The 13,456-nt window shown below is 45.7% G+C and overlaps 1 long non-coding RNA gene across 1 annotated transcript; it reads left to right on the top strand.

The window, feature by feature from the left end:
* The first annotated feature begins 8,585 nt into the window (after window positions 1-8,585).
* On the top strand, window positions 8,586-10,935 carry LOC145029433 (uncharacterized). Its single transcript, XR_013676535.1, has 3 exons — window positions 8,586-9,278; window positions 10,009-10,097; window positions 10,755-10,935. It is a non-coding gene; the product is annotated as an uncharacterized LOC145029433 (long non-coding RNA).
* The last annotated feature ends 2,521 nt before the right edge of the window (window positions 10,936-13,456 follow it).

The following is a 13,456-nucleotide window of genomic DNA, read 5'->3' as shown; positions in this document are numbered from 1 at the left end:
CAAACGCAAGTCAATCTTGGAGAACCAAGATGCTCCCTGAAGCTGGTCAAATAGGTCGTCAATCCTTGGAAGCGGGTATCGGTTCTTCACCGTTACCTTGTTCAGCTCCCGATAATCTATACACATCCGATGCGACCCGTCCTTCTTTCTTACAAACAGAATCGGTGCTCCCCAGGGTGAACTGCTCGGCCGAATAAATCCTTTGTCCAGCAGCTCCTGCAGCTGCGTAGACAACTCCTGCATCTCGGGAGGAGCCAACCGATATGGTGCTTTGGCTATCGGAGCCGCACCGGGAATGAGGTCAATCCTGAACTCCACCTGTCGCTCCGGAGGTATCCCAGGTAGTTCCTCCGGGAAAACATCAGCAAAATCTCGAACCACCGGGACCTCGCTCACGGTCGCCTTACCCGCCTCCCGGGTATCCATCACATACGCGACATAACCCGCGCATCCCTGCTGAAGGTAGCGCCTAGCCCTCGCTGCTGAACATACAGTGGGTCCACACTGCGGCCGCTCTCCATGAATCACTAACACTCCCCCGCTTGGGGTCCTGACTCGCACTAGCTGCTGTGCGCAATCTATCACTGCCCCATTAGGGCTCAACCAATCCATACCAATAATCACCTTGTTCCCACGCAATGGAATGGGAACCAAGTCTACCAGGTAACGCTCCTCAAACAGTCGCAGAACACAATCTCGAAACACCATCGATGCTCGCACCGATCGATCGTCAGCAATCTCTACCTCTAACGGGCAATCTAACTCGCCTGAAGTCTCATGAAATCTCTTGCTAAGGGCAAGAGAAACGAACGATCGGGATGCACCCGAGTCGAACAATACCTGAACTGGGATGTCGTTCACATGGAACGATCCTAATACACATGCATACACACGGAGCACATATCAATATCATAACAACGTAAAATAAAAGATAGAAGGAAGGAATCATACCCGTCACCACATCGGGCGCGGCGCGTGCCTCCTTGGCAGTCAACTAAAATGCCCGACTCCTCACCACTGGAGCCTCTGCCTTGCCCTGACGGCCATCCGTGATCTGCAGGGTTGCTGGAGCTGGCGCCTTCACTGGCGCTGAAACTGTCAACATGGGGCAATTGGCCTTCTTGTGGCCCCTCTGGTTGCAGTGGAAACACAGCAACTCCGATGTCTGAATAACTGTCGCAGGAGCAGTGCAATCCCTGCTGATATGCCCAAACTTGCCACACTTGTAGCAGCCTGACGATCCCATCCTGCACGCCCCCTCGTGCGGCCTGCCGCACCTCCTGCAGCGGCTCGGTCCCGACTGGCCTTTCAGCCTCCCATCTGATCCCTTGGGCTTCTTCCCCGAAGCCCCTGCTGCCTGACCGTCCTCAAGTTTCCGTTTCCGGATGTGCTCCAAATCTATCTCTCTCTCCCTAGCCCTGGCAATCATGGAGTCCAGGGTAGGGCAAGCCGAAAAGCTAACATGCTCCCGAATGTCAGCTCGTAGCATATCATGGTAACGAGTCCTCCTCATATCCTCGTCACCTGCATACTGGGGCACCAATAAATCCCTCTCCCGAAACTTGGCGGTGATCTCCGCCACGGTCTCTGTCGTCTGTCTCATGTCTAGAAACTCCCTGGCCAGCTGCTGAAGCTCGACCGCTGGTGCAAACTCCGCCCTGAACCTAGCCACAAAGTCCGACCAGGTCATTGCCTCGATAGCCGAGGCTCCCAACGAGTCACCCACTGACTCCCACCAATCTCGGGCTCGGTCCCGTAAACACCCTGCTGCGTACCTCACCTTCGACCCCTCAGGGCAGAAGCTGGTCAACTGGGCGGACTCAATATCCGCAATCCATCGTCTGGCGACAATGGGGTCCTTCACCCCATGGAAATCCGGCGCACCACTGCCCCTGAAGTCCTTGAAGGACAGTGTGCGAGATCCCGACTGGCTAGAGGCCAAGTCGCTCCTGAATGCCCGTAGGCGATCCTCCATCAACTCCACGATCCCTTCCTTGATCGACCCAAAGATGATGGGGGTCGACTCAAGGATGCCCCTAGTGATCTCCGACGTGATGAACTCACGTAGCCTCTCATCAATCGGCTCGGTGCCTGATCCCGAACCTGACCCCTCTCCTGACTCGCCATTTGTCGGTCTCGGTTGAAGTACCACCATTCTGCAAAACATCATAATAATCATTAGTGGTACTGCTACTTTCTGAGGGATCTCAACTACTTACAGGTTCCTTGGTCTCGTCTTGGCCTTCCTCGGCTCGGGTACGGATCCTCTGCTTTCAGTAGTACGGGCCCATACTACCTTCCACATCTATCCGTACCTTCTCGAGGTATTCCTCAACTCCACCAGCTCCCCTTTACTACTGCTACTCTCTGTTATTCTCATCCTAGACTTGCCCTAGGGAAAACTCTAGTTCAACACGACTGGTCCTCAGCTGCTGTAGGTCTCCTCATAATGCCAGTTAGCCACCACCTAAACACCATCACATGTGATGAGGATTAGATAATCCTTCAAGTAAAAGATCCGTCCCTACAACGGTTGGACTCAAACAAGAGTTGCGCAATAGGGCCAGTTCCAATACTTTGGGATTATTCAACCCTGATTACATGTAGTGTGACGTGTTTACCTAGTGGCTAACTCCCATTACTCAGAATCCCACCAAGCACGAAGCAAGCAGCATTCGGATAAGGGAAAAACAGACTCAAGCCAAAACTATTCTTATAACAAGAAACGACACTTAACATAGGATGCTAAGCTCATACTTTCAGGCATAACCTAAACAGGCTATCCTACTGCTGTCTACTCAATTCTAGCATGCAATATTCATAAAGCTGTAACACATAAGCAGGCACATAAGGCATCACTCCTAGATCCTTAGCCTATTCTAGCATGCAGTTCTACGTAAGCTGATAAACATAACATAAACTTGTATGGGTACTATGGGGAATACTTACTTGAGCTCGGCCGGTTGTGCACGTCACACACTTTGCTCTTTCTTATGACTCTTTTCCGGGTTTTAAAGAACAATTTCTTTTGGAAAAATTTTCAATCCCTCGATTTGAGTCCAAACACTCCCGAAGGCGTGTCCGAATCCCTCAAACCAGGGCTCTGATACCAACTTGTAACGACCCAAATTTTAAGTCCGAGAATTTCATTTTAAAATATTACTTTAGAAAACATTAATAAATAAAAACATTGTTTGATCACACCATAACACATCGTAACCATGTTCTAAAAGGTCAAACCATACATCCCATCAAAATATCAGAGTACAATCCCAGTAAATCTCGTAAATGCGGAAACCGAAGAGTGTGTGTATGACGTGCCGCTACTGCGCCGGCTCCTTCCCCTTCGATGCAGAGGTACCTGAAAACAAAACTGTAAACGTAAGCACAAAGCTTAGTGAGTTCCCCCAACGTACCACATACCATACAATCACATAACATACGCACTGCCAGGCTATTCTGGGGTGCCTGACTACCCGGTACGACCATTCTGGGGTGCCGACCTACCCATACGGCCATTCTGGGGTGCCGTCTTACCCGTGTCAAGCCATTCTGGGGTGCTGACTACCCATGTCAAGCCATTCTGGGGTGCTGACTACCCATCGGTCCTAACAACCGATCCTCGGGGACTGGTCCCCTTCCGCTACCTCTATCGCATAACATAATAGACCAACATACAAGCATACCATCACATACAGTCAGATAATTCTGAGGTGTCTGACTACCCAGCGGTCCTAACGACCGAACTCTACTACTAATGCATATAACGTATCATGATAGCATGCAACATAACAGGTAATAGCAAACCTAGATGATATCACAAAGACAATCATCTATCATACATCTCCTACTGGTGGGCCGGTCGTGTGGCCTTAGACCCACTACTACTAGAAGGTAACTCACCTCAAAGTAGCTGCTGAACTGATCGGGAACTAACTGACTGCTGCTGCTCCGGGAGTCCTCCGGCTGCAATTCCCACAACATACTCAATCAAACACTGCTAACTGTCCTTTAGGTAAAATGACCATTTTACCCCTGGTCTAGCTCTAAGCCAATGCTAGAGTCAACTTTCAGTTGACCCGACTCACCGAGTGGATCACCACTCGCCGAGTCCCTAGCAAACCATTGTCCTGGGTCCCTGGTTCTACTCATCGAGTCGGGCAATGACTCGACGAGTTCACCTTCTAACTGTCATTCAACTCCTTCATCCTACTCGCCGAGTTGTATGAACAACTCGTCGAGTTCATCTTCATCCGAAGAACACTTTATGCTAAGACTCGTCGAGTTGTATGAACAACTCGCCGAGTCTGTTCTTGATCTATGAAGATTGCCTTGGACTCGCCGAGTCAGGGCATTGACTCGCCGAGTCCTAACATGGGTGAGTTCAGCTCCCAACTCACCGAGTCACCCCCTGTGACTCACGGCTCAACTCGACACATCATGAAGGGACCAAATCGGTGACTCGCGACCAGACTCGCCGAGTCACCTATACGACTCGCCGAGTCGTCGCCATGCATCCACCAAATACACAGATTTACTCGATTTCAGTCCATGCCATTCATAGATCTGGACTTCTAGGACCCAAATCACACGTAAAGTTTCCAACTTTACGTGTGGATATTCACTAATGTGGATTTTAGGGTGCAAAATGCCTCAAAAGGGTAGATCTAGGATGAACAAGCCACATGGGGCCATAAAGCTCACAGATCTGAGCTCCTGGAGCTCAATCTTGCCTAGATCTAAAGGTTAATCCACTTATTACGAAACATTAAGCACAAACAAGCTTGAAGAATTGCTCAAGAGTGTCCCAAATGAAATCCTAAGCATAGAAACAGGGGAAAAACAAGATATACCTCAAGGAAAATGTTGAAATGACACAAGGATGACTGATCTCCTTCTCCTCTTCTTGATCTACTCCTATTTCTCCTCAAAACCTTCAAGAACACACCAAGAACACTTCAACCTCTCAAGGAAATAAGGGAAAACGATGTTGGGGGAGTTCTGGGGGTGAATGGGGACGAGTTGGGGCGGAATGAGGGTTTAAATAGGGTGCAAACCCTTGAAACTTAGGGTTTCATCCAGCAGCGGTGACTCGTCGAGTCCAGGATATGGACTCGCCGAGTCGCCCACTTAAACGTGTCCTGAGTCTCGTCCCTACTCGGTGAGTCGGACCTTATGACTCGCCGAGTCCAAGGCTAAAATAGGGAAATGCTTAAATAAAATTCACCTACCGGAAACCAGGTGCTACAAATCTCCCCCACTTATTTTAGACTTCGTCCTCGAAGTCTGCTGCCCGGTCCTGAACAGCTCGGGGTAATGCTCCATCATCTCGTCCATCGGTTCCCAAGTCCATTCCGAGCCCTTGCGGTGCTGCCATTGCACCTTTACTAGCTCTACCCTCTTGTTTCTCAACGTCTTGGTCTTTCTGTCAAGTATTGCGACTGGGCGCTCAATGTAATTCAAGCTGTCATCAACCTGAATATCCTCCAACGGTACTACTGCTGAATCGTCCACCAGGCACTTCCGCAGCTGCGAAACATGGAAGGTGCTGTGGATCTGACTAAGCTCAACTGGCAGATCCAGCCTATACGCCACCTTGCCCACCCGGGCTGCAACCCTAAACGGCCCGATGAATCTTGGGCCTAACTTGCCCCGCTTCCTGAATCGAATGACACCTTTCCAAGGTGAGACTTTCAGGAGGACCATATCCCCGACTTGGAACTCCAAGTCGGATCGACGTCTATCGGCGTAGCTTTTCTGCCGACTCTGAGCAGTCTGAAGTCTGCTCCGAACCTGCTGGATCCTCTCGGTCGTCTCTAGCACCACCTCGGTGCTTCCCATGACTCTCTGGCCAACCTCCCCCCAACATATCGGGGTTCTGCACTTTCGCCCATACAACATCTCGAACGGGGGTCGGTCAATACTCGCGTGATAGCTGTTGTTGTAGGAGAACTCAGCCAAAGGAAGATAGGTATCCCAGCTACCACCGAAATCCAGTACACACGCCCGCAACATGTCCTCCAAAGTCTGGATGGTCCGTTCACTCTGACCATCTATCTGCGGGTGAAAGGCGGTGCTGAAATGCAGACGAGTGCCCAACTCGTCATGAAATTTCTTCCAGAATCTGGAAGTAAAACGCACATCCCTGTCCGAGATTACCGATACTGGCACCCCATGCCGTGCCACAATCTCCCTGATATAGATGTCGGCCAATTTTTCGGCCGATATGCTCTCCTGAATCGGAATAAAGTGAGCACTCTTGGTCAATCTATCCACGATGACCCAAATCGAATCCACTCCCCATGCGGTCCTGGGAAGCTTTGTGATAAAATCCATCGTGATATCTTCCCATTTCCACAGTGGAATGTCCAACGGCTGCATCTTGCCATGCGGCTTCTGATGTTCGGCCTTGACCTTCCTGCAGGTCAAACACCGCTCGACGTACCATGCCACATCCCGCTTCATGCAAGGCCACCAATAATCCGGACAAAGATCCCTATACATCTTCGTCGCCCCGGGATGAATAGAAAATCGGGACTTGTGTGCCTCCTCCATCAAAGTCTGACGCACGCCACCGTGATACGGCACCCACACCCTACGGTGTAATGTCAAAAGTCCTCTGCCATCATAATCAAAGGAGGAAACCTGACCCACCACACGCTCGCTCTTCCGATGCTCTTCCTTGATAGCCTCCTGTTGAGCCTCCCGAATCTGCTCCAACAGGGGAGTCACCACAGTCATCCTCAAACAGACGTCCCTGATCGGTACCGTCTTGCGGCTAAGCGTACCGTCTTGCGGCTAAGCGCGTCGCCCACTTAAACGTGTCCTGAGTCTCGTCCCTACTCGGCAAGTCGGACCTTATGACTCGCCGAGTCCAAGGCTAAAATAGGGAAATGCTTAAATAAAATTCACCTACCGAAAACCAGGTGCTACAGGATATGACGTATCAAAAGTCGTGTGGCTATCGGATGAATAAGAAGTAAGTGGGTAGTGAGAAGCCGAGCCTAAGGGATGATTTCAAAGTTGGTGGTGGGAGAATCTCGAAGGATCCGTGAGATAGGAGAGGTGGGCGAGGGATCATCAAAGAAAGTGTAAGAGGGTGGATGAGCGGTTCCTTGTGGCTGATAACGGTGAGTTGGTGACTATATGGTTAAACTTTGGTGAGACCTCATCGAGGAAGTATGCAACCAACGAGATTGTGTTCCAATACCGGGGAGCTGGTGTTGTCTAGGATATCAGCAGTGACCTTCATCTTCTTATAGTAGTCGTTGATCAAATTATCTCCCATAGTCATTTGGTGGAGTTCATTATCAAGGTCAATAATGTAGGCATCATTGTTATCACAAAATAAGGCTCGAATGGCTAAGCACATGGAATTGGTGGTAGATTCGGATTTGGACACCATGTTCATGAGATATTACGTTAAAGTACCATGAATGCACATGTTTACGAGAGAATCAGGGGTATGCCACTCGGTATCTTTGCTGTCGGTGGATTTGGAGGCGTCGATCAAGTGACCAAGGACACCAAAGTCGGTACAATGAGTTTAAAACAACTCCATCCATGAATCATAAATGAGTTGGTTTAAATCAAGGGTAAGTGGAATGTAGGATTTGATGTTGGTGATTGCATAGGGTTTCATATTCGTGGCAGTAGGGTTAGAGTTAGAGCTTTTCTGGTATGGTGACGTTGAAATAAATGGTGGGGAGCGGCTGAGATGAGAGTTATGAAGAGGAGAAGATGGATGGAGGTCATCCAGAGGGCGGTGCCAAAGCTAGATGGCTGGAAAATGGGAGCCAATGGTAGGGTTGTGGTGGATCTCTTTAGGAATCTAATACCATATTAATGTTTGTTTTACTTTCCTACATTGATAGATTTTATAAAATCATGAGTAAATACATTAGAATATAATATTAGGCTACAATACTATTGGAAATGATGCATGCACATATTATAAGATATTATAAAATGTAACTCAGCTAATATATATATATATATATATAGACACTAATAAAGTACAAACTATAATGCCTTTAAGCATATGGCATGTCTCACAAGCTTCAAACATCTCTTTGTTGAAAAGGATGAACATGTTATAAAATGCCTCTAAATTTATTTTACAAAATCCTTATTGTTAATGATTGTTGATATCATTTATGTACTCATTAAACTTTAACTTACATTTTGAGGCATGTTTTCCTAAATTTATCATGGAAGGGATTTATATCAAGTTCAAGAGATGCTTCAGATTTATGACATATATAGAAGTAGTTTGTGGTATACATCTGTAATGCCTTATTTTTTTTCCGACATATTTATTTATTTATTATCATTGCCTTTTAAAAAAAAAGGGGGGGGGGGGGGGGGGGTAGCGAACTTTATGGTATTAGAAGGCTAAGTGAAATAAATAATAAATGTTAAAATAGATTTTGATATTTAACATTGATAATAAATAAAGTAACACAATAATTAGTAAGTACAAGTTAAGCATATAAGTAGAGGGTTTAAATTGTAATTATGAAGAAATAATCTTTAAGGAGTTATTTCCATCTAGGGTAGATTTTGTCATAAGGCTAAACCCGAGGGGCCATAACTGCCGGATTGTGGTTCTGCGTTTTCTTCCTCCCCTGCTACCCGACATGATCTGGTGTCCTTCTCTTTTTCTGTTGTGCGAGAAGCACGTCTCCTGGAAGGCAATTGGATGTTCGACCACGATTTCTTATACATACTATTGTAGCGGGACTAGGGTTTGGAGGATGCGCCACACAATGAATCATTGAGATTGAGGGTGAAGCTGCCATCACTGTGTTTCATCGTCAGCCTCAGATCTCGTCGGAAGCAACCAGAGAGAGATATATATATATAGAGAGAGAGAGAGAATTAGATAGCAACTAAGGGCTCCTAGAGGAGTGTTGCTTCCGGGATCAAGGCCATCGTGTCTGACTTGTTCAGATGGGTTATCATCAATTTGTTTAGAAGGGATGCAACCGCCATTTCTGGCCTGTTACCAGGCTAACAAATTCAAGTCAGAGCAGTTAGAAGAAGCATTGGAGCAGGACAATTTCCATTGATCGTTCACGTTTTTGAGATACGCATCTAAAGACCCCACATTAGATAGGGTGCTCGGATTATTTCGATGTTGCTGGAGAGGATAACGTCTCAAGTAAGAAGGCATCGGAGGAGGAGCCGATGTCGCTAGAGAAGCTGATATCGTCGGAGCGGAAGGAGGATGCCGATTACGAGATGAAGAAGCTCTTGGTGAACGTCGATATTAGGAGGTATGCGGCTGTTTGAATCTCTTTTCTCTTTTGAAACTAGGTTTGACTTAGTCGGCTCCATAAAAGTGTGAGTAACGAATTTGGGCTTATTGGGCTAAAATGATTGTTACATGAAGGGGCAAGGCTGTATGGACTAATAATAAAAGCATAATGGGCTTAGTGAAAACTCTAATGAGCTTAATGATATTTTAGTGGGCCTAATAGGATCAATAAATCTTAATTAACCTAAAAGCCCAACAAATTAGTAATGGGCTAGTATTTGTGTTGGAAAAACACTAATGCCAATAAAACCCTAATTTGGGGAATTAGTCAGGACACACGGAAATTATTTAATAACTGGAAATATTAAATAATAAACATTGGCAAGATTAATCTAAGCGATATTTGACTTAATGGATTAAGTCCTTAATGGGTTAAGTAGGAAACTTAACCCTAATCATAATTTTATGTGAAACCCTAATTTCACTTGGGTATATAATCGGGCCATAGTTTGGGCCTTAATGATTATATGATGTTGGGCCTTAGAATAAGACCATGTATAGGCCTAAGCCCAATTTGGAAAATTGGGCCATGTGTTGGGCTTTGATTTCTAATTGACTTTGGGCCTATGGATTAGGCCTTGGGCTTGAATAAGCCAAGCTAGGGGTAATGTAGTAATTACCCAAAGAATGTACTTATGGTTATGTATTGGGACCTAATTATTAATTGGGTGTTTTTTTGGTGTTGACAGTTCGGGAATCTGTCAGCCAGCAGCTGGGGTCGAGTCTACGGGACTTCAGCAAGTGTGGGATTGTGTCTTCGGGACTTCAGCAGTGTGAGGTGAGTTACCTTCTAGTAGCGGTGGGTCTAAGGCCATAATGCCGGCCCACCAGTAGGAGATGTATGATAGATGATTGTCTTTGTGATATCATCTAGGTTTGCTACTACCTGATATGTTATATACTAGCATGATATGTCGTATGTGATAGTAATAGAGTTCGGTTGTTAGGACCGAAGGGTAGTCAGACACCCCAGGTACGTCTGATAGTATGTGATGATATGTTTGCATGCTGACTTGTTATGTTATATGTGATAGAGGTAGTAGGAGGGGACCAGTCCCCGAGTTCGGTTGTTAGGACCGAAGGGTAGCTCAGGCACCCCATATATGTCTGATAATATGTTTATGTTATGTTATATGTGATAGTAGTAGTAGGGGGTGAAATAGTCCCCGAGGTTCGGTTGTTAGGACCGAAGGGTAGTCAGCACCCCAGAATAGCTCGACATGGGTAGGTCAGCGCCCCAGAATGGCTTGACACGGGAAGGACGGCACCCCAAAATGGCCGCATGGGTAGGTCGGCACCCCAGAATGGTCGTACCGGGTAGGTCCGGGCACCCCAGAAATGCCTGGCAGTATGTATGTGATATGATTGTATGGTATGTGGTATGATGGGGGAACTCACTAAGCTTTGTGCTTACGGTTTTCAGTTTTGGTTTCAGGTATTTCGTGTTTAATGGAAAGGAGCCGGCTTGATCGCAGCGCATCACACTATGGTTTTCCGCACATGAGATCTTTGGGATTACACTCTGATATTGTTTTATGATAACATGTTTAATTATTTCTACTTTGGTTTTGACATGACATGACATTACAAATGTTTTATTACACTGTTGGTTTTATAATGACGTATTTAAAAGTGAAATTTTTGGCCTGTATTTTTGGGATGTTACAACATCGAACATATCAAATTTTAAATGGAATAAGTCCTCAAGTAGTAATGTTTGAGGGAGTGGTTTTAGGCATGATCCTCGACATGTTGATTCATCTCGACATATACTGTGTTGGTGCACGACATCCCCGCTTTCATGTCCTCTCTCTCTCTATCTCTCTTCCCTAATTTACAATTTGACCATTTTTTAATTTGATTTTTTAACATTATAATTACTAACCTTATTAATCATTTAAACCATATAAAAGGCATATATCTTCAACCTCTATACAAGAAAAAAAATTATTGATCAAAGTCTCCAAACATTAAAAAAGTATACCAAATAGAAACATCTCAAACCCTCCATCATTCAACCATCCACAAATGGATTGACCGATTTATTCACCATCGCTCTTCCATTATATACTAATGTGACACTACTACAGTCAATATCCAATGCAAACCAGCTTCATTCAACCACCCACATCCGAATGCGATTCCTTTAAATGTGTTCTAGAAAGTGAACCCCAACCCCAATCCGAATCTGAACCCAACAAAGAGGGATGCACCTAGTTTCCATTGGGACCAAAACAAGAGAAGACATAGGAAATTGCATGGATTGATGTTTTGGAGGATCAAATGGTTAGAAACGACAAAAAATGGCCAACTTTTTGGATGCGTGCTACTAAACGTTTCCTCGAAGAAAATAATAGATGAGAGTACTGAAACATAAACTATATCTACATGAAATGGTGGAACATGAATAAAGATGTAATGATGTTTAATGATTTATTTAACAACTTAAAATAACAGTGGGCAAGCAGTGATAATGTGTAACATTGTAAATTTTCAAATAAAATTTTCATTTTTAAAACCACTTAACTCAATGTCACATTTCTCAAAAATCACTAAAATGTTTAAGTTGTCAAAACACAAGTCAACAAATGTTGATAAAATCCCAGAATCCTCGAAATCATGATCTCTAATTGGTGTGTACAATCAAGCCGACGCCTTCCCGTGATTCTAAAAGAGTACCTGAAACACATATCACACAACACGGTAAGCACGAAGCTTAGTGAGTTCCCCAAAATACTGCACACATAAATAATAAGCCTCTCATGGCTATAACTCGGCACGGACCCTTCGGTCTCATGTATCTCGATGAGGACCCTCCAGTCTCACGACTCGTTGTGGACCCTCCGGTCACGTGTCTCAATAAAGACCATCTGATCTCATGGCTTGGGGTGGACCCTCCGGTCCGATCTCAAAATGCATGGAATAGTATAGCTTAGGTCCTCATGGCATAAAGGTGCCAACTTTATGGCCATGAGAGCCCAAGCACCTTGTAGACCTCATTTTGGGGTCTTTTGAGCTTAAAGACCCATGCATGGACATAAAGTTAGTGGCTTTACGTGCTATATCGACCCTAGGAGGTCAGATCTACCCTTTGGATGAGATGAGCTCAATATAAATCGAGTTTATGAACATGTACTTTAGGGGACTCGACGAGTCGTTCTTAGGACTCGGCGAGTTGGTCATTGTTTCCCCCAACCTTTTCTGATTCTGAGGAATTTGGTTGAGTTTAGAAGAGGACTCAACGAGATGGACGTGACTATAGACCTGGAAGTCATAGGACTCGACGAGTGTAAGAACGGACTCGGCGAGTCCAAGGCAATCTCCCAACCCTAGAAGACAGACTCGACGAGTTGTTCATACAACTTGACAAGTCACATACTAGACAAGCTTATATGAGGAAGATGAACTCGAAAAGTTCTTGCCAGACTCCACGAGTAGATTCGGGTTGAGGGCAGATAAAGGAATAGAGACTCGATGAGTTGGCGGGCCAACTCGGCGAGTCGAGCCAATTGAAGGTTGACTTTGACTTGGATTTGGGTTGACCCATGTAAGGGTTATGAGTATGCAATAGTAATCGAGAAACATCATTGTGTAGGGATTGAGGAGTTGAGACGAGTTGATACCTGTGCCAAGGACTGTGCGGATACTACACGACATTGAGGTGAGTTACCTTCTAGTAGAAGTGGGTGTAAGGCACCAAGGCCGACCCACTAGTACGAGTTATAGTTGAGATGATTGTATTTGTGATAATTGTATGGTATGTGTTATCCTTTATGATTACATGCAAGTATGCTATGATGATAGGTGTTATATGATAGTAGGGGTAAGATAGACCTTGATACCGGTCGAAGGACCGAAGGGGTAGTTAGTTCCCAGTAATGTTAGTTATCTTATGCTATGTGCTATGATTTTACGTGATAGTAGTAGAGGGGTGAAACAGTCCCCAATGACCAGTCAAGAGAACCGAAGAGGTAGGCTAACACCCAGATATGCTAGGCAAGGTTACCGGTTGAGATGAGTGAAGGGGTAGGCCAGCACCTGGGTATGCTAGGCAAGGTTACCGGTCGAGAGGACTGAAGGGGTAGGTCAGGCACCCAGATATGCATGACAGTATGTGTTATGTATGGTATGTGGTAT

The sequence above is a fragment of the Lactuca saligna genome, chromosome 2 (genome assembly GCF_052625555.1).
Source record: "Lactuca saligna cultivar CGN05327 chromosome 2, ASM5262555v1, whole genome shotgun sequence".
Lineage (NCBI taxonomy): Eukaryota > Viridiplantae > Streptophyta > Magnoliopsida > Asterales > Asteraceae > Lactuca > Lactuca saligna.
This window is presented reverse-complemented; position numbering and strand designations above follow the sequence as displayed.